The following is a 21,973-nucleotide window of genomic DNA, read 5'->3' on the forward strand; positions in this document are numbered from 1 at the left end:
GGCTTCCCTTTTCACTTGTCTTCCTGAGAAATTTCAAGATGCCACTGTTGGTCCTTGTGACTTAACTCAGCACTTAATTTTTAGACTATTTCCTTTTTAGTCTACCTGTCTCACTCCACAATCCCCATTCAGGCTTTTTATTCTAGTGATAAACAGTTCAGGGCCAGCTGTGGGTGTTTTGCACTGCCATTTGGTTTTAAGTGGAAACTGTCCCTTTTAATTTTGAGAAGATCTGTGTGCATGCATAGTAGAACCTCTGGGGTTGGAGGTGGGGTGTGCACTCACTCAGGCACCCCTTCTAGTCACCAGAATGGAGGTGCACAGACAGCAAGAGACCAATAAACAGATACAAAAAAAAAAAAAAAAAAAGAATGTCCCCACCTTTATCGCCATGGTTTTGTCAGGTGTCTATGTTTGCTCTAATCCTTCCCCTGCTTGGTCTCACCCAAGATGGTGGCTCTGGGAGCAGTTGAGCACCTTGGATTAGAAAGCACTGGATTTCTTGCTTCTGTTACAAATTCCCCTGGCTGCAAGCTTTCCAACTTTCTAAATATTCCTTTATATGCAGTTCAGAGTTCTGGGACCATCCCCTGAGCCTGCTTGGTCCGGTATTTGTTGTTGTTGCTGATGGAGCTCCTCACTGAAGTTTTACCTGATCCGCCATCTTGTTTGTTCTCCAGTTCCTAATATCTTTACATCAATTTCATTTTCTTAAAATAGAGTTTCTTTCTATTGTTTGCATTAAGAACCCAGTGTTGAAGCCTCAGGCTTGAAAATGAGGGTCAAAGAGATTTACTACCTATGTCCGAGAAGCAGTAGATATATGAGCTTCCTTCCAACTCTAAATTCTTGTGCTAATTAGCAGCCACACTTGACCTAGAGATATAAGCACTGCTTATTTCAAAGCCCTGCTTTCCATATTTTTGTTTGCTAAATTGTTCCAGTTATATAAGCCTACTTTTTTTCTCTGAATTTAAGGTAATGCAGACTAATTATTCAGTTGTATTATTTGGCAAGCCTCTTACTGACTCTCCTTTGCTTAAAAGAGCAGGATCTTGTACAAAGATGCTACTTTCCTATTAGAATTAAGAGCTATCCAGACTTCCAGATATGCCACTGAAAAAGAATACCTTTTTCCAGACAATTTCTCTACCACTAAGAACCTCTTTTTTCAATAATGCTGAAGAATCATTTAATTTTTAATCATAATGCTAACATGAATGCATTCTTTGAGAACTTTATGATGTCTGTTTAATAGTCATTCTTTCAATAAAATATGTAATCAGCCTTTTTGGGGACTATAATGCTGCATCTGATAAAGGGCTTTTTAAAATTTAAGTGGTTTTTGACATCTGTACAAAAGTATACTCCCATCTGTCCAGTGCTTGTGCCAGGCTGGTCTCAAAAGCATTGTTAAAATGTAGTTACTTCTCTTAAATGGCTTTCTGTTTTCTATCTCTTTGGCTCTCTATCCACTCTGGGTTGAAATTTTGAATCTTCACAAAATCCTGCCAATTGTATTTCCTAGAAGTTATTCTTATATTTAAGGAGCTCTGGTAGCATAGTGGTTATGAATTGGGCTGCAAACCTTAAGGTCAGCAATTTGAAACTATCAGCTGTTCTGCAGGAGAAAGATGAGGCTTTCTGCTCCCATAAAAATTTACAGCCTCAAACACCCTGTACAGGGACGCTATGAGTCAGAACTGACTCCAAGTCACATATAACAACAACATTCTTATATTTGGAGTCCTGGTATGACTCCAAGGCAGAGGTTCAAATCTACTAGCCACTCCTCAGTAACCTGCTACAGGGTTGCTATGGGTTGGAACCAACTTGACGGCACGTAACAACAACACTACAACTCATATTCATAGCTGAGTTAGGTTTCTGCTTTTTCTGATATGTCAGTTGGGTGTAATGCTTTTCATGATGACTTCTAACCAAGAGTCCTCATGTGGAACTGCAGCTTAATGAGCAAAACTGTAAAGTTGTCTTGAACCACAGGGTCTGCAGGTCAAAACTCACCATCCGCTCCTCAGCAAATTTATACAGGGTCGCTATGAGTCAGAACCGACTTGACGGCACTTAACAACAACAACTAAGAAAGAAAACCTGTCTCTCAACACCTACGTAGCTAAAAATGGTGAATGACTTCTATAACGATTTCACTCGTTTGCCTTAATGGAAATTATTCATAGTTATAAAATAAGAGAGAAATACCTTATCTGTTTTTCTTATTAAAGGTTTTATCTTAAGAGGAACTTATGCTGAATATCAATTGTAAAGCAGATTTTTGACTCAAAATGTGCTTCAATTAGATGTGATTCTGAAGCTTATGCAAGTTTTGGGTTTCCATTTACAAGGAGCTTTTCAGAGACATCTTGTTTAGTTCATATTTTGTTGGTAAGTTTTTGGTAACAATTATTTGGTTACTTGAGTGTTATCAAATATGGCTATTCTTTCTGTCTTTATGGCTTTTAGAGACAAAACACTTTGGATGGAAAATATTCTAGAATATGTTTCTGGTTATACCTTTTTACCTTATTATCTTCTGATATGTTATACATTTTAAAATTATACATTGCTAGAAATTAAAGCTGTAGATGTGCATTTGTTGTATTAGGGAAATTTTGAGAAAATTGAAAATATATCTTTAAAATAATTTGCATAGTTAAGTGGTAAATAAACATTGGTTCATTATGTTGTTTACTTTATAATAGTTGTTTTTTAAAATGTAACAGAGTTAAAAGGAAAATGTTGTTTATCAAACAAATGCAAGTCATGACTTAAACAATTTACTAGTTTTCTATTAGCCTCAGTTTTCTGATATGTAAAATAGGAACAAATGTCCCATTTATAGGATTAGGATTATCAGGAGAAGAAGCCCCTAGTGTTCCAGTGTGCATTCTATTCTAAAATACTGCTCATATATGAATATTAATTATAAAAAAGATGTTGAACGGATGTCAGCCAACATTGATTGCCCTAAAAGGAACTGGACAGAGACTTGTAAAACTGTTTTGTTTCAGAATAACACAATGTCTTATTTGCTAGGGTTGTCAGACTAATATACAGAAAATTTCAAACTGTAATTTGTTATCTTACAGTTCTGGAGGTTAGACATTCAAATCAAGATATAAACTGTGTGATTCTTTTTAGGGTTCTGATAGAAGAACTGTCCCATGCCTCTCTTTTAGATCCCAGTACTGCTGGAAATCTTTGACATTATCTTTGCTGCTTGTGATTTTGAGGGAGCTTCAAAAAAATTTATGGAGAAATGGAATTAAAAGCTAATATAGATAAAAATGGAATTAAAAGAGATGGCTCCTTCCTTCTGTGTGCCTCTATCTCTGTGATTATCTTTTTCTTTTATAAGATGCAACTCACACAGATGTGGCAAAGCAGGTGTAATACTATTTGATTGATTGAATATGGGGGATACCAAAGAAAGAAAAGTGAAAGATGCACTGAACTGGGCATTAGGGAATATGGAATTCAATTAACAAGTTCTGCTCCAGTGCAGAGAGAAAAAATAGCCCCACTCCACTCTCCGCCAAAAAGTGAGAAAATAAAATGAGTGCAGGTGGACCACATATGGGCATCACTGTTTCAGCAGTTATTTGTTGCTGTTGAGCCTATTCCAACCTGTAGTGTCCCTGTGTACAACAGAATGAAACACCAGCCTGTCCTGCACCATCCTCACAATTGCTACTGTCACTGTGACAATCCATGTCACTGGGGTCTCCCTCATTTTCTCTGACCCTCCACTTTAGGAAGCATGACATCCTTCTACAGGAACTGGTCCCTCCTGATAATATATCCGAAGTATGAGAGATGAAGTCTTGCCATCTTGACTTTTAAGAAGCATTCTGATTGTGCTTCTTCCAAAACAGATTTGTTTGTTCTTCTGGCAATCCATGGTACCTTTAATATTCTTCAACATCATTGCTCAAATGCATCAATTCTTGCATGGTCTTCCTTAGTCATTGCCCAACTTTTACATGCATGTTAGTCATATAGAGTTAATAAAATAGGAGTCAAGGATGATAAGTTGTGTATATATATGCTTCAATAAATCAATAAGTATTTTTGACACAAGTTTAGCAATACTAATTTTGTTTTTAAATAGTTTATTAGGAAGGATATACTAAAAGAACAGAAAAGAGAGTGCTGTGCATTTGGAATCCTGGTGTGGCACTGCAGGATAATGTGTTGGACCGCAATGTCAGTTTGAACCATAAGTTGGTGGTTCAAATCCACCAGCCCCCCTTAGAAACCCTATACAGGGTTGCTATGGGTTGGCTGATTTGATGGCACTTAACAACAACATCAACTATACATTTAGTTGGAGCCCTGGTTGTATAGTGAGGTTGTCAGTTCAAATCCACCAGCACTCACAGGAGAAAGATGAGATTTTCTTTCCTGTGAAGATTTCCAGCCTCCAGAAACTCTATTCAGGGTCACTATGAGTTGGAAACGACTTGATGGCACACCACCACAATGCAATTAGTGAGAGGAATACCCTTATGGCATTTGTACCATAGCTGGTCAGGTAATAAATATAGTTAAAGTAGGTAAATCACAAAAAATGTGATTCATATCTACTTAAAATCTTGTTTTTAAAGTCTTTTACAAATGTATATATATTTCAAATTTTTCACGTAAGTTGAGATCTTTCCTTTGAGTATGAGCTTGTGAATTAGAGTTCTACAAAGACTTACTTCCATAAAGACTACCCCATGACAGATCATTCCAGTGTTTTCTTCTTCAAATTGGAGGGGGAACTTAGGGACATAGATCAAACTCACCAGCACTCCTTGGAAATCCTATACAGGATCTCTATGAGTTGAAATCAACTTGATGGTGCTTAAGAACAACAACAACAAATAGGGCAATCTTAGTATGAATTCCTTCAAAATTTCAATAATTTCATCACAAACTTTTATAGAGAGCTTGCTCTTACATAATATATGCCAGGGAAAGTTAACACCTGATCAGGTTGTGATTTAATCAGGAAGGAGAAATGAGCAATATGCTTATTAAGCAACCAATAGTTAGCATACAACAAACAGGCAGGAACAGAACTGCTCAAATCAGTAGCTGTGATTGAATAATTCACTATGTTGTTACTTACTATTGAATCCATCTGTCTCTAAGACAGTGGAGGCATTTGTGATAAGAAGGTGAGTGCCTATTTGTTAAGGAGGATCAAGAAATGCTTAATTATTGACAATTGTATCACAGTCTGAAAACTGAAAGGAGAGAAATTTCCTGCACTGAGGTTGAGAAGGACAGAACCGTTTTAGAATCACTGTCATCTAATTCTGGAATTATTCTTGAGTGGTCTTTCCTGAGTGGTCATTCTCATTTAAGCACAATCATTCAGGGACTTACTGTAGATGATACATTTTTAGATTTTTATTGTTGTTGTTAGGTGTCATTGTGTCGGTACCTAGTTATATGACCCTATGGACAACAGAACGTAACACTACCCGGTCCTGGGCCAAGCTTACAATCAGTTGTTGCCACGTTTGAGCCCATAGATACTGCCACTGTGCCAATCCATCTCGTTGGAGGTCTTCCTCTTTTTCTCTGATCCTCAACATGCCAAACATGTTATCTTTCTCCAGTGACTGGTCCTTCCTGACAATATGTCCGAAGTATGAAAGATGAGGTCTGGTCATCCTGGCTTCCAGTGAGCTCTCTGGCTGTACTTCTTCCAACATAGATCTTTGTTCTTTGTTAGTCCGTGGTACTTTCAATATTCTTCTCCAACACCATAATTCAAATGCGTCAATTCATCAATTCTTCTGTGGTCTTCCTTATTCACTATCCAACTTTCTCATGCATATGAGGTTATGGAAAATACCATCACTTGCATCAGGCACACCTTAGTTCTCAAACTGACATCTTTGATCTTTAACACTTTAAAGAGGTCTTGTGCAGTAGATTTTCCCAATGCAATATGTCATTTGATTTCGTGACTGCTGCCTCTATAAATGTTGATGGCTGATCCAAGCAAAATGGAGTCATTGACAACTTCAATCTTTTCTCATTTATATAGATGCTATTTATTGGTCCAGTGGTGAAGATTTTTGTTTTCTTTATATTGAGGTGCATGCAATACATACTGAAGGCTGCGGTCTTTGATCTTCATCAATAACTATTTTAAGTTTTCTTGGATTTCAGCAAGCAAGATTGTATCATCTGCATAACACAGGTTATTAATGAGCCTTCCTCCAATCCTGATGTCATGTTTTCTTCATATAGTCCCACTTCTCTGGTTATTTGTTCATCATACAGACTTAATGAGTATGGTGAAAGAATAGAACCTAGGTGCACAACTTTCCTAATGTTAAACCACTCGGTGTTCCCCTGTTCTGTTCGAACAAGTGCCTCTTGGTCTATGTACAGGTTCCTCATGAGCACAGTTAAGTGTTCTGGAATACTCATACTTCACAATGTTGTCCATAGCTTGTCATCTACACAATCGAAAGCCTTTGTGTAGTCAATAAAGCACAAGTAAACATCTTTCTGGTATCCTTTGCTTTCAGCCAAGATCCCTCTGACATCAGCAATGATATCCCTCATTCCATGTCCTCTTCTGAAACCAGCTTGAACCTCTGGAAGTTCTCTGTCAATGTATGATTGTAGCCAATTCTGTATTACCTTTAGTAAAATTTTACTCGCATGGGATATCAATGATTGTTTAGAACTGTTCATATTGCATGATATCAATAGAGAACACACCCACATATGCATATCTCCCCCCCCCCACACACACACATGTGTATTTAGGGTGTGTATCTGTAGAGTTTAAGATGATGCTCTCTAAACAGATATGCCCTGCAAAACACAAGAACAGTTTTTTAGAAGTTTACTTATTAGGCTCAAATTTTCATTAATTCTGAATTTTATGCTAAAACTCTAAGCAATGTTTATAAATATCTGCCTTCTTTAAAACTCCAAAATATGTATTACTTTAGCCTGTCTCAAGAATATGTATGTTTTTTTTACTAGGTTTGGTTTTGAAGAATTGTCTGTATTGTTTTTGTGACCAATATATGATGCTAACTGTAGCTGTGAAGCAGATGTACCCCTTCATCTTCATTCAGTTATGCAAGACTGTTTTCCTACATCATTAGCATTATGACACTCTCCTAAGCTCTTTGCATCATCTGCCAAGTGCCCCTGCTGTCACAAGAGAAAATTAAAACATGGCTTTTGAGATCCTTTTACTTTATTAATTAGTCTTCTCAAGTCCCTCCAAGAAGTTTTGCTATTTGAGAAGACAAGATGCTTCATAGAATGATGCCTAGAAGTTTAGAGGATAGATTATTTAAAAAAACCTATAAATAGTCAACATGGACTAATGCTGCAAGAAGTTTAGTAAAGCAGTGATTAAATATGATCGTTGAATGCTAGGATTTGTTTGTAGTTCGTTGTGGCCCATTGACAATAGTTTTAGTTGCATTATAGAGGTAAATAAAAATACTTTGAGCAGTATGTGGGAAGTGAGGGAATATAAATAATGTGACCAATATTACAAGAAGGCTAATAGTCAAAAGGGAAAGAGTGAAGAGAAGATTTTACATAATATGAAGGACAGGTGAAAGTATAAAGAAGTCAGTAAAAAAGATTAGGAACTACAAAAGAGATAAGTAATGTAGCTCAGTCCTTTTCTCTCTTCCTTTCAATCCCTTCTTAGTAATATTATTTAATAAGGGCCTGATTGGATGTGGCACTCTGCTTGACAGTATATAGAGAGCTGCCAGGTATTAGTCTTTCTCTTTGTTTTTCTTTTCTCCCCAGTCTAAAAGCATAGCAAATAATATGAATTATGAATGGTAGTTACTCTTTAGCAGAGTTTAAGATGTCCAAAACTCAAAGTAGTAGTCAAGAGATAAGGCGATGTATTGCATTGGGCAAATCTGCTGCACAGGAACTTTTTAAAGTGTTGAAGAGCAGAGATGTCAGCTTGAGGACTAAGGTGTGCCTGACCCAAGCCATGGTATTTTCAATAACCTCATATGGATGTGAAAGCTGCACAATGTATAAGGAAGATTGTAGAAGAATTGATGCCTTTGAGTTGTAGTGTTGGAGGAGAATACTAAAAGTGCCATGGACTGCCAAAAGAACCAATAGATCTGTTTTGGAAGAAGTTCAGCCAGAGTGCTCCTTGGAGGCCAGGATGGCTAAGTTTCGTCTCTCATACTTTGAACATATTGTCAGGAGGGAACAGTCGCTGGAGAAAGATGTCATGCTGGGTAAGATGAAGGGTCAGAGAAAAAGAGGAAGACCCGCAATGAGATGGATCAGCCAGGTGGCATCATTGATGGCGTCAAATGTGGCAGCGGTAGTGAGGTTGGCCCAGGATCAGACATTGTTTCATTCTGCTGTGCATGGGGTCGCTATGAGTCGATTCCGACTCTATGGCACCTGACAACAACGATTTTTGAAAGTCATGATTTAATAAACCTATCTGGATGAATTTGGAACTTTCTTGCAATCTTGGCACGAAAAGCAGAAGCAATCCTCTGTTTTGTAGGCCCTGGTTCAAGTAGTATTTGTTAAGCTCCTATTATTTGATTTGATCCAGGGTAGAGCTAAATCTATGTGATGATTATGTTATAATAGGTTAGTTGACTTGACCTTGACAAGAATTTTCTATGATTGTCAATTAATGCATACAGATACTTATCTAAGTAGTCATTTACTGACTTTCAAGAATAGGTATTATAGAACATTTGATTGTGTTCACGATGAACTTGTACATAGAACAAGAGGCAGTCATGTAAACAGAACAAGGGGATACTGAATGGTTTAGAATCAAAAAAGGTATGTGCAGGGCTATATTCTTTCACCCTACTGTATGTACGCTGAGCAGATAATCTGAAAAGCTGGATTACTTGAAGAAGAGTGTGGAATCAGGATGGTAGGAAAACTCATTAATAGACTCATTCAAATCATGATACAATCTTGTTTGCTGAAAGCAAAGAGGACTTAAAATACTAATGGATATCAAAGACCAGAGTCATCAATATGGCGTGTACCTCATTGCAAATCAAACAAAAATCCTCATATGTGGACCAATAAATAACATCATGACAAATGGAGAAAAGATTTGAAGTTCTCAAAAACTTAATTTTGCTTGCATACAAAATCAACACTCACAAAAGCAGCAGTCAAGAAATCAAATGATATATTGCACTAGGCATATCTGCACAAGACCTCTTTAAAGGATTCAAGAGCAAATATATCAGTTTGAGGACTAAGCTTCTTCTTACCCAAGCCAAGGTATTTTCAATGACCTCATATCCATGTGAATGTTGGATAATGAATAAGGAAGATCATAGAAGAATCGATGCATTTGAGTTATGGTGTTGGAGTATACTGATATTACCATGGACTGCCAGATAAACAAACAGGTCTGTATTGGAAGAGGTACAGCAAGATTGCTGTAAAGCAATATTGTTGTGTATAAGGTCAGTATGAATTGAAACCAACTCTGTGGCACCTAACAACAACAACAGACACAAGTGTACACACAATTTGAATGATAGCTAATAGCCATCATAAAATCACACAGTAAATATTTGATAAATCATAATATTAACTAATGTTTTACACTTGTATTTTGCATTCTTCATTTTAGTTTGTTGTTGTTAGGTGCCATTGAGTTGGTACCGACTTATAGTGACCTTATGCACAGCAGAACAAAACACTGCCTGATCCTGGGCCAACCTCACTACTGTTGCCATGTTTGAGTCCATCGATTCTGCCACTTGGCCAATCCATCTCGTTGGGGGTCTTCCTCTTTTTCTCTGACTCTCCTCCTTACCAAACATGATATCCTTCTCCAGTGACTGATCCCTCCTGACAATATGTCTGAAGTATGAGAGACGAAGTTTGACCATCTTGGCCTCCAAGGAACACTCCTGTATGCACTTCTTCCAAAATGGATCTATTGGTTCTTTTGGCAGCCCATGGCACTTTCAATATTCTCCTCCAACACCATAACTCAAAAGCATCAGTTCTTTGCAGTCTTCCTTACTCATTGTCCAGCTTTCACATCCATATGCGATTATTGAAAATACCATGATTTGGGTCAGGCGCACATTAGTCCTCAAGCTGCTTCACTCACTTGCACACAACAAAGATTTCTCCTCATTGAGTTTGTAATGTAGTTGGCATGAAGCAAATATTTGTCAAATAAATGAAGAAAATAACACATTAAGTGCATACAGGGATCCTCACATTAAACATCTGAAGGGGATCATGACATGACTATATCAGTCACACTTTGTTCCTGGAGTGTGACAGGGTTTCATAATGCCAAAAAAGCATTAGTTGTATACTGTGGATTAGAACTCATTTGTGTAAAATTTGAGCTTAAATGTTTGTTATTAGAGTCCTGGTATGTCAGTTTGAGCCACAAGGTCAGAGGTTCCTACTCACCAGCCACTCCTTGGAAACCCTGTACAGGGTCGCTATGAGATGAAACTGACTGGACAGCACTTAACAACATTTTTTCATACTTACTGTAAGCATCTTTGGCTAGGATCTCTAATTCTGAGTAAGAGCTCTTCTCTGCTGTAAGATATACTTCAAAGAAAAAGTTAAAACACTGAGGCTTATCCTACTGAACTGTAACTGGAGTTAGTAACATATTAATTTAGAACATTAACACCCTGCAGTATGCAAAGGATACAACCTTGAGTGTTGGAAGTGAAGATGACTTGAAGCATTTAATGGAAGCCACCTTAAAGCTTGGAGTCCTGGTGTGGCAGGACTTAGGGCGCCAGACTGCCACGCCATTTGAACTACAAGATTGGCAGTTCAAGCTCACCAGCTGCTCCTCCGAAACCCTATACAGGGTCGCTACAGATCAGAACCACCTCGATGGCACTTAACAACAGTCTTAAAGCTTGTTGAGTCTAGTTAACACCAGCACCAACAAACTTAAAGCTTATTGGGTCTAGTGAACACTACTCTTTCTGGAATGCCCTGCAAGTGAAGAGTTCTGGCCCTTGGTTTGGATTTGAATCTCCTTAGGCATATGAGGTCATGGTTCCTCTATCTTTGCATACTTCAAAAACTGGTTTGGCTTGGTTATCTGTTTGCAAGAATCTTAGAAGTGTTAAGGGTAATAACCAGGTTCTGCCCTCAGGGTATGGCCTTTTATCTTTACTGACCTTCTGGCATTTTCCTGGTTTTGTGTAAGGCCTTTTTATAGCCCAGTACTTTCCATATTCTGTCAAGAGGAGGTAAATAACCTTTACTGGAGTTTTAGGTCCTGTCAGCCCTCCTATCTGTCTCCTGCCTTAAATTCAATAGAATTGAGGGTCCACAAATAAAATTTTACATGAATTGATATTCCACCAGGGTTCCTAGAGAAATCAATGGGGGAAAGAATCATCTTCTCAATAAATCATCTTGGTATACTTGGGTATCAACATGCAAAAGATTGAACTTGGACACCCTACCTCACATCATATGCAAAATTTCATTCAGAATGAATTACAGACCTTAGTGTAACAGCTAAAATTAGAAAACTTTTAGAAGACAACATTTTCATGACCTTGAATTAAGCAGTGTTTTCTTAGATGTATCAGTAAAATCAAAAGGGTTTAATAAAAATACACAAAGTTTTCATCATAATTAAAAATGTTTGGCTTTAAAGAGCAGCAAGAAGAAAGCAAAAAGGCAACCCACAGAATGGCAGAATTTTTGTGCAGGTCACACATACAGGAATAGACCTGCATCCAGAATAACAAAGCAATTACCCCTTAACGATAAAAAGACAAATAACCCAATTAAAAACTGGACATAGCATCTGAATAGACAGTCATCAGAAGAAGATATACAAATGAATATAAACACATGAAAAAAAAATGGTGAACAGCATTAGGCAGAAAAATACAATTCAGAACTATAATGAGATATCACCACAAATCTATTAGAATGGCTAAACTAAAGAAGGCAGACATTATTAAGTGTTGGTAAGTATGAGGGAAATGAAATCCTTATACATTGTTGGTGGGACTATAACAGTGCAACTACTTGGGGAAATAGTTTTAGTTCTTCAAAATATTAAGTATAGTGTTACCATATGACCAGTAATTCCACTCCTACATGTATACCAAAGAGAAATTAAAACATCTTCACACACACATACACAAACTTGTATACAAATATTCACAACAGCATTATTCATAATATCCAAAGAAGTGGAAACATTAACTGATAAGTGAATAATGTTAACTGATGAATGAATAAGCAATATGGTACTTCTATGCAGTGGAATATTATTTGGCGATAAAATGGTGTGATGCATTGATACATGCTCCAGTACATGATGAACCTCAAGAGCACTATGCTATGTCAAAACAAAACAAAATAGTCATTGAAGATCACACATGTTATTGGTTTATATGAAATGCCAAGAATAGGTCAATCTTATCATAAATAAATAATGCAAAGTAGAGATAAATCCATAGACACAGGAAGTAAAAGAGAGGGACAGTAAAGAATGAAGTTGTGACCACTAATGGTTACAGGGTTCCTTTATTTGGAACAATGAAAACATTCTAAAATTAAATAGCAGTGACAACTTCAGAACTCGGTGAATTCTGAGCTATGATGAATTAAAAGATAAAGTTGATGGTGTGAATTATATCTCAACAGTAGTGATATGTATTCAAATATATAGGTCGAAATATTTTGAATATACATTACTTTATTCTTAAAATGTCTTATTCTCAGTTCATTTAAACATAATTTTGTAGGAGCCAAAAACAAGTTCACAGGAATGAAAATCATACGGATTTGGAAGTGAAAAAATAAGAAAACGATGCCCTGTACTTCCATGAAGCTAGTTAGCTAACCAAGGAGGCTTTTAGTTTTAGAACAACTCTCAGACATCTGGCAATGGTTTTGGAAAGTGTTAACGTGGTTCATTACTTTAGTGGGACCAGGTAAGCAGTACTGGATAATTCCCTAATATTATCTATTAGCTAATGTCTATGGCTCTTGTACTTTAGTAATGGAAGTGTTATAACTGTATGTGACAGCTAATTTGCAAATTATTTTTGATGTTAAATTGGAAACTACTTGAAATATATTTCAAGTATTTGAACCTATTTTTGCTAGTAAGTTTTTGTATGTATGTTTGTAAAGTTAGAGCAAAGCATAATTGCTTTTGGTTTTATTTTCAGATGAGTCCATGAGAAATGCTGGCATATATTAAATTCTGCAGCTTTGGGGATTGAAGCTAAGACATTTAGATGCATTTTAGATGAAATAAACAGAAGTTTATTAGGATCTACTTTAGTTTACTTAAGCAATAACTTCACCCTGAATAAGGAAAATACAAAAGGTGTGTATAAATTAGGCCAGCCATATATTACTATCAACAAGTGCACTGAAGAAACAGTAGATACTGAAATGGAAATTCTTATGATACTGAGTTCATAGACCCTTTTTAAGAATATAATAAATGATACGTATTATACAATTTTAAGCAGTTCATGGACTTCTTGGAACAAATCTGTGTATCTCATGAACTGCTTGGGCACAAAAAACATCCCACACTAACAGAGAGGGCAAGAAGAAAAGAGAGAGAATGAAAAGATCTCATTAGCGATGCAGATGAATAATTTTCTAGGCCAGGTAAAGGCAAGGAGTTGATTTCAGTGATGACATTTTCAAAGATTTGATCTTAGATCTTAGATTTATGATCTTAGTGCATAGTTCTGTAACATTAAAAAATTATTAAAAAATATATTTTAAAGAATCAATGTTTATGTCTCCAATTTACCACAACTGAATAAAGTAGAATCTTATTATGATCCTGATTTAAGATTGCATTAGACCTAATATTTAAACATGCTGTTGCTGTATGTCATTGAGTTGATTCCAACACACAGCCACTCTGTATGAGAGAGCAGAACTGCCTCATAGTGTGTTCTCGACTGTGAAGTTTATGGCAGGAGCCTTGGTGATGCAGTGGTTAAGTACTCAGCTGCTAACTGAAATTCAGTTAAGCAAACTTGAACACACTGGCTGCTTTGTGGGAGAAAAAAGTTGGAAACCCTAAGGGGCAGGTTTACTCTACCCTAGATTAGTCAAAATTGACTCGATGGCGATGATAACCTTTACAGAAGCAGATAGCCAGGTGTTTTCTACCCAGTATCTGAACTTTTGGTTAACAGTCAGGCACCTCTCCTATCCATTGTATCACCAGAGCTTTTTTTTTAAACACACATTTATGTATTCTCTAAACATAGATATAATTTTAAAACACAGGTATGCTACATAAAAATTTTAGTCCATAAATGTTCAAATTCATGTAAACAATAAATCACTTTCAGAAGTTAAAATAGTTATTATAGAGAATCTCATTATGGTGTTTGCCATGGTTATAAGCTATTAAACATTTTTGCTACTTATTATAAGATACTTATTCAGCCTTTCCTTTAAGTACTAATTGGAAATATTTATTCAGCCTTTCCTTTAAATACTAATTGGAAAACAAATATTTTTTTCCATTGAAAATATAGTGAAATACAATAAAATCATCTTAATAAATATACATATCACTAATGAATTATGAATTATCATTTCTGGTGGCTCTGTTTATATGATTAACATATATTAATGAATATAAACTGTCTATTGTATGATTTGAACAAAATTTCTGACTGTGTAAGGATACCTTGGGTGTTGGACAGAATGATTCTGAATACAGAGGAAGCCTTTGCCATTTATCAAAATCCAAAGGCATCTTGTTAGCCTTCGCTGCTGTTATTGTGTGCCATCGAGTCAGGTCTGATTCATAGTGACCCTATATAGGGATTTCAAAAGCAGCTAGTAAGTTTGAATTGTTGACCTTGCAGTTAGCAATCCAGTGCTTATGCTCTGAGCTACACCTTGCATCTTATTAAATTTTATTGATTAGGATTCTTCTATTCAGATTATTTGCTCAGTCTACAGACTGAATAAATTTAGTATTAATCCTGGTGCACGTCTTTCCTGATTTTAAATTGGTCAGTATCCCCTTGTTCTGTTCTGATAACTGTGTCTTGGTCTATATAGAGGTTTCTTAGGAGCACATTGCTGGAATACCATTTTGTTGCATGTTACCCATAGTTTGGAGTGACGCTGGTGTGATGCTGTGGTGCAAGGTCAGTTTGAACCGCAGTGTCAGCGGTTCAAGCTCACCGGCCACCCCTGAAAAACCCAAAAAAGGGCCACTTGGGGTAAAAACGAACCCAAAAAAACTAAAAAAAAAAACCAAAAGTTGGCAAGAACCAAAAAAGCCAAAGCCTTTGCGTAGTTAATAGAGCTCAAGTAAACATCTTTCTAGTTTCAAGATACATTTGACATCAGCAGTCTCTCCCTGATTCCACGTTCTCTTCTGAATCTAGCTTGAATTCTGGCAGTTCCCTGTCTATGTACAACCCATTTTGAATTATTTTAAGACCCATTTTTCATGCATATGATATTAATGATATTCATTAGTTTCTGCATTCCATTGGGTCACTCTGTTTGCGATGGCACAAATATGAATCTCTTTCATTTGGTTGGCCTGGTAGCTCATTTTCAAACTTTTTGGCATTTATGAGTGAACACTTTCAGTGCTTTATCAGCTTTTTGAAAGGTTTAAGTGGATATTCCATCAATTCCTGGAGCCTTGTCTTTTGCCTGTGCCTTCAGTGCAACTTGGACTTCTTCTTTCAGTATCATTGGCTTTTGATCATATGCTACCTCTTGAAGTAGTTGAACATTGTGGTGATGTGAAGTATGGTTGGTGTGGCTGGGTTGTATATATGAAAATGGTTGGAATTGCAAATGTTTTGTTGTATATATGTTACTACAATACAAGAAAATAAAGAATTTGCTTGTTTGCCTACTAAGCCATTTTTTTGATGACTACTGATTAACAACACTTAAGTTGTTAATATAAACGTAACTTCTACTAATTGTAAGAAGTTAATAATGTTTGAGGTGGCTGAAAAATATGGAAATGATACCTCTATCTTTAGTAATAATTATAGAGTTCTAAAACATAGTCTTGGGAGAAAAGCTATGAAAGAGTAAATGAACAAATGAATGAATAAATAAATCAATGCAGGACTTATATATATGTGTTATACTTGCTTTTCTGATGCTCTTTAATTTTTAAAAAATTATGATAAAAATAAAAGAATGAATTTTTCAGGAGACCTATAAATGTTGTCATAATAGAATTTGCACAGTATAATATCTCTTTTAAGACTACATAGTATTGGCTGTTATTGTTGTTAAGTGCCTTCCAGTTAGTTTGGACTCACAGTGACCCAGGATAGGATTTTCGAGGAGCAGCTGGTGGGTTTAAACCAATGACCTTGTGGTTGGCAGTCTAGTGCTTATCCTAAAGTGCCATACTAGAACTACAGCATAGTATTTGAACAGTATTTCATATGCAGAAACTTCAAAAAATATAAACTTGTAACATTACTGACTGCTTTTGAGACTATCCGTTTTAATATTTGGGAGAATGGTGGTCTAGAGGATAAACACTGGACTGTGAATCTCAATGTCATCAGCTTGAGTCCACCAACTGTTCCTTGGGGAGAAGATGAATTTTTCGGCTCCCATGTAGATTTGCAGCCTCAGAACCAAGTTAATGGCACTTAACAACAATGTTTTAATATTTGTTAATTTAATTAAAAGCATGATCATCAGGTATCCTTTTCTAATAAGGAAACATTAAATAATTGACACATGTAAATAACAAATCAATTGTGTAAAGGGTAATGGATCCAATTCTTTTTGTTTAGCTTCTAAAGTCTTTTTACTTCCAGAAGAGAACCAATAATTCCTTTAGATTAAAGAAAAATAAAAATATTATAATAAGGCCTTTAAGAAAAAGTATTAGAAGCCTTATAAATTCTAATTTCTTTAAGATAAAGTTAGTATTTTAAGTTACATTTGGATAACAAAGAAATACATAAAATCATTAGTACATGTTTCAAAACATATTAAGCTGATGTGCTCCAACCTGTTCTAAGTTTCTTTCTGGTTTTCAGTATTAATTTACTCTTTCAACAGATATATATTGAGTTACAATTATGTGTTAGTCACTGTGTCCAGATCTTGAGGTATGAATGGTGAGCAAAAGAAATGTAGTCACTGCTAATTAATTAGGTTCCAAAGTTATATAAGCTAGAAGGAGAAAAAAAATGGTGCTTTGATACTGTTCAGCCATTCTGAAAATGAGTGCAAGACCCTAAAATAAGCTAGTATCTACTATAATAGACAAACTTTTGGAATAGTTTTCCCCTATAGCAGACCTCTTGATGGATATTCTATTGTCATGCTTGCTTTATACTTATACAGTCTGAACAATCAATGCCTTTAATGAGGTTGTGATCAAATTAATCTCATGAAAATATATTTGTTTGTTTATTCAAATAAAAACTCTGGCTAAGTAATCAGTGATAAATAGAAGAATATGGTGAATTGTATTCAAAGATGTTGCCCATTTACAATTAACCTTTGCTTTCTTGAAGGGAGATTTACTTTGATGATTCTACTTAGTTCATCTCAGGGTCTTTGGTTGTGTTCATATAAACAGTGTCACTGATTACTAAAAAGACTGTATGAAGGTATTCTAGCCAAAATAATTTTCACTTACATTTTGAGCAGCTAAGGAGCTCTGGTAGCGTAGTGGTCACGAATCGGGCTGCGAACCTTAAGGTCAGTGGTTCGAAACTACCAGCCGCTCCTCGGGAGAAAGATGAGGCTTTCTACTCCCGTAAGGATTTACACCCTTGGAAACCCTGTACAGGGTCGCTATGGGTCGGAACCGACTCGACGGCACTTAACAACAACAACAACAATCATTTGCAAGCAGAAAGATCTTCAGTCACAACCCCCCCCCACCAAATCTTTATCTACTATTTCTTTTAAAGAATCTCTAGCACCATAGATAAGTCCATGTTTTATTTTGACATGCTTTTCAAGCAATTAAAAGTTCTTCTAATTGATGAAATCTACTAGTAGGATTTCAAGATTTCCATCCCATTTTTCTAGCATCTGATCTTGGATGCATCAAATTGTGGAAAGCCCTTTGGTAGCAATAGCTGCTTTCACCTGTGAAACATTGATTTTGATTTTTTAGGAGGAGGAATCAATTTAATTATTAACATTAAATAAGAGAGTGATAAATCATTTTTTCTTAAGTCAAGGATTGTCCAGTGTTAGATCTCTGTCTCCATGGCACTGATGTTACCTGTAAGAGGAAGAGATTAAAACCATTTGGCTGCTGGTTTTGGAAGGCTAGTAAGGCATAGCATGACGACTTGAGTGGAAGCCAATAAAACTTACACTGCCTCCTAGATATTTCATTTCTGAAGATAACATTTCGTTTTATTAGTTGAAGCTAAAAACTGGAAAATATATAGCCCAAATAATGGTTTCGATTTAATATACCGTGAATACTTTAGCTGTCATATAATTGAAGACTGCTTTCATTCAACACAGCTATGGAATACAATTCTTCTTTTGTGTTGGTAGTAGTCATAAAAGTTAATCATTTCCCCCAGTAAATTAGCAGTTTAAAACTGTTCTTTGCCTTCTAAAATGTCACTGCACTGTGTAATATTGAGCAGATGATAATTACAAATATCCTGATCACATGGTTGTTGTTGTTGTTACGTGCCGTTGAGTTGGTTCCAACCCATAGCGACCCTGTACAGGGTTTCCGAGGCTGTAAATTTTTACAGGAGCAGAAAGCCTCATCTTTCTCCCACGGAGCAGCTGGTAGTTTTGAACTGTTGACCTTGAGGTTCACAGCCTGATTCGTAACCACTACGCTACCAGAATCACATGATATTAAGTGCTAGATGTTCCATGCAGCATTTGAGTTATACACTGCTGTGTAAATGCCTGTATAGGGAGTGGTGGTGGTAGTTGTGTGTCATTTCTGACTCATAGCAACCCTGTATAGGATTTTCCAGGCTGTAATTCTTTACCCGAGCAGAAAGCCTCATCTCTCTCTCTCCTACAGAGTGACTGGTCCACTCAAACTGCTGACCTTGTGGTCAACAACCCAGTTTGTAATCTCCTACCATTCCAGGCTTCTTCTTATAAAGAGTTGTGGTTGTTAAGTGCCCTTAAGTTGGTTCCAACTCATAACAACTCTGTATAGGGTTTTTGAGGTTAGCATTCCAGTATTGTGGGATAAGCACTGGACTGGAAGGTCCGTTTGAACTGCAAGGTCGGCAGCTCAAACTCCCCAGCAGCTCCTTGGAAATGCTATACCAGGGTCACTATGATTCGGAACCAACTTGATGGCACTTAACAACAACAATGACACTGTGTACCAAACATCTTCTTATTTAAACATATTCAAGAAACCCAATGCCCGTGCTTGATCTCAGACTATTTCAATTATAATTTCTGATTTGAGGTTGAGGCATTTCTATTTTTTAAAAATTCAGGTCATTTCTAATATGCAACTGGATATAAAAGAGGAAAGATAAGGCCTCCGTTTCTCTATAGGTTACATTTTAGTGGAGGAAACAAATGATAAATAAATGATAATTAAAACTACTGGTAAGTGCTGTAAAACAAGGTAAGAGGTAAGGTAATGGCAACATGCAAAACTAATTATAGAATAGTGACCAAGTAAAGAAAACCTCTCAGTTGTGGTGACATTTAAGCAGAATATTCAGTGATGAGAAAAAACTTGAACTAGGTGAAAGTTTAGGAAAAAATCTCACATAAAGACTTAAGAGCAGAAATGACCTTGACTGGTTTGAGGAACAGCAAGAAGACTTATGTGGCCAGAATGGCAGAGAGAAGGAGAGAGACAATAAAACAGACACACACAGTCCAGCTGATGTAGACCTGAGTAGAAGGCTTTGAATGAGTTGGGAGAATGGGAATTATGTAATATTATTTGCAATTTGAACAGATTATTGTAATTTCATAATTAACATCATTACAGAAAACATTTTGAAGACATCCTTCCTTGTTGTTTTTGTTGTTAGGTGACATAGAGTCAACACCAATTTATAGCAATCCTGTGCACAACAGAACAAACACTGGTCTGTCCCACACTAACCTCACCATTGTTAAGCCTGAGCCCATTGTTGCCACCAGTGTGCTGAACCATCTCATTGAGTGTCTTCTTTATTTTTCGCTGACCCTCCACTCTACCACCCATGATAGCCTTCTCCAGAGACTGGTCCCTACTGATAATATAATCAAAGTGAGAAATATGAATTCTGTCTATCCTGGCTTCCAAGGACCATCCTATCCTTGCTGTACTTCTTCCAACATAGGTTGGTTTGTTCTTTTGGTATTCCATGGTACTTTTCAAATTCTCCTCCAACACCATAACTCAAGTGCATCAATTCTTCTACAATCTTCCTTATTCACTGTCAATTTTCAAATGCATTAGAGGTTATTGAAAATATCATGGCTTAGATCAGGCACACTTTAGTCCTCATACTGATATCTTTGCTCTTGAACACTCATACTGATATCTTTGCTCTGATTTCTTAACTGCTGCTTCCATGAGTGTTGATGGTAGGTCCAAACAAAATGAACTCTTTGACAACTTACGTCTTTCCTCCATTTAAATGGATGTTGTTTATTGGTCCAGTTATGAGGATTTTTGTTTTCTTTACAGTGAGATGCACCCCATAGTAAAGCTGTGATTTTTTTATTTCATCAGTAAATATTTTAAATCCTCTTTGTTATCAGCAAGCAAGGTTGTATCATCTGCATATAGCAGGTTGTTATAAGTCTTCCTCCTATTCTGATGCTATATTTTTCTTCATATAATGCAGCTTCTCGGATTACTTGTTCAGCATACAGGTTGAATAAATATGGTGAAAACTACAACCCTGATGCACACTTTTCCTAATTTTAAACATTTCAGTATTTCCTTTTTCTGTTCCAACAACTGCCGCATGTCTATGTACAGGGTCCTCATGAGCACAATTAAGTGTTCTGGAATACTCATTCACCACAATGTTGTCCATAGCATGTCATGATCAATGCAATTGAAAGCCTTTGTGTAGTCAATAAAGCACATGTAAACATTTTTATGGTATTCTTTGCTTTCAGCCAGGATCCATCTGATGTCAGCAATGATATCCCTCATTCCATGTCTTCTGAATCTAGCTTGAAACTCTGGAAGTTCTCTTTCAATGTACAGTTGCAGCTGTTTTTGTGTTATCTTTAGCAAGACTTTACTTGCATGTGATGTTAATGATATTGTCCAATGATTTCTGTATTCCATTGGGTCACCTCTCTTTGGAATGGACAGAGATATAGATTTCTTCTAATCAGTTGATGAGGTAGTTGTCTTCCAAGTTTCTTGGCATACATGAGTAAGTGCCTCCAGTTTGTTGAAAAATTTCAATCTGTATTTCATTATTTCCTGGAAATTTTTTGTTTGTCAGTGCCTTCATTGTACCTTGGACTTCTTCCTTCATTATCATTGGCTCTTGATCATATGCTACATCTCAAATGATTGAACACGGACCATTTCTTTTTGGTACAGTGACTCTTTATCCCTTCCTTTTTCTTTTGATGCTTTCTGCCAACAGAATCCTTCAATATTTCAGGTCGAGGCTTGGATTGTTTCTTTAGTTCCCTCAGCTGAGCATGTTCTTCCCCTTTGGTTTTCTAACTCGAGGTCTTTACACAGTAGTCTTCTTTATCTGATTTTTTAAACTTTCTGTTTAGCTCTTTTTACTTCCTCATTTCTTCCATTGCTTTAGTACCTCTGTGCTGGAAAGCAAGTTTCAAAGTTTTAATGACCTTTTGCTTTCTTCTTGTATAATGTTCTTGATGTCATCTCACAACTCTCTGGTCTTTTGTCTTTAGTGTCTAATTCATCAAATCTGTTCTACAGATGATCTCTAAATTCAGGTGGTATGTACAAGGTCATATTTTGTCTGTCGTGTACTTG

This window comes from Chrysochloris asiatica, unplaced genomic scaffold (genome assembly GCF_000296735.1).
Source record: "Chrysochloris asiatica unplaced genomic scaffold, ChrAsi1.0 scaffold00059, whole genome shotgun sequence".
NCBI classification, from domain to species: Eukaryota; Metazoa; Chordata; class Mammalia; order Afrosoricida; family Chrysochloridae; genus Chrysochloris; species Chrysochloris asiatica.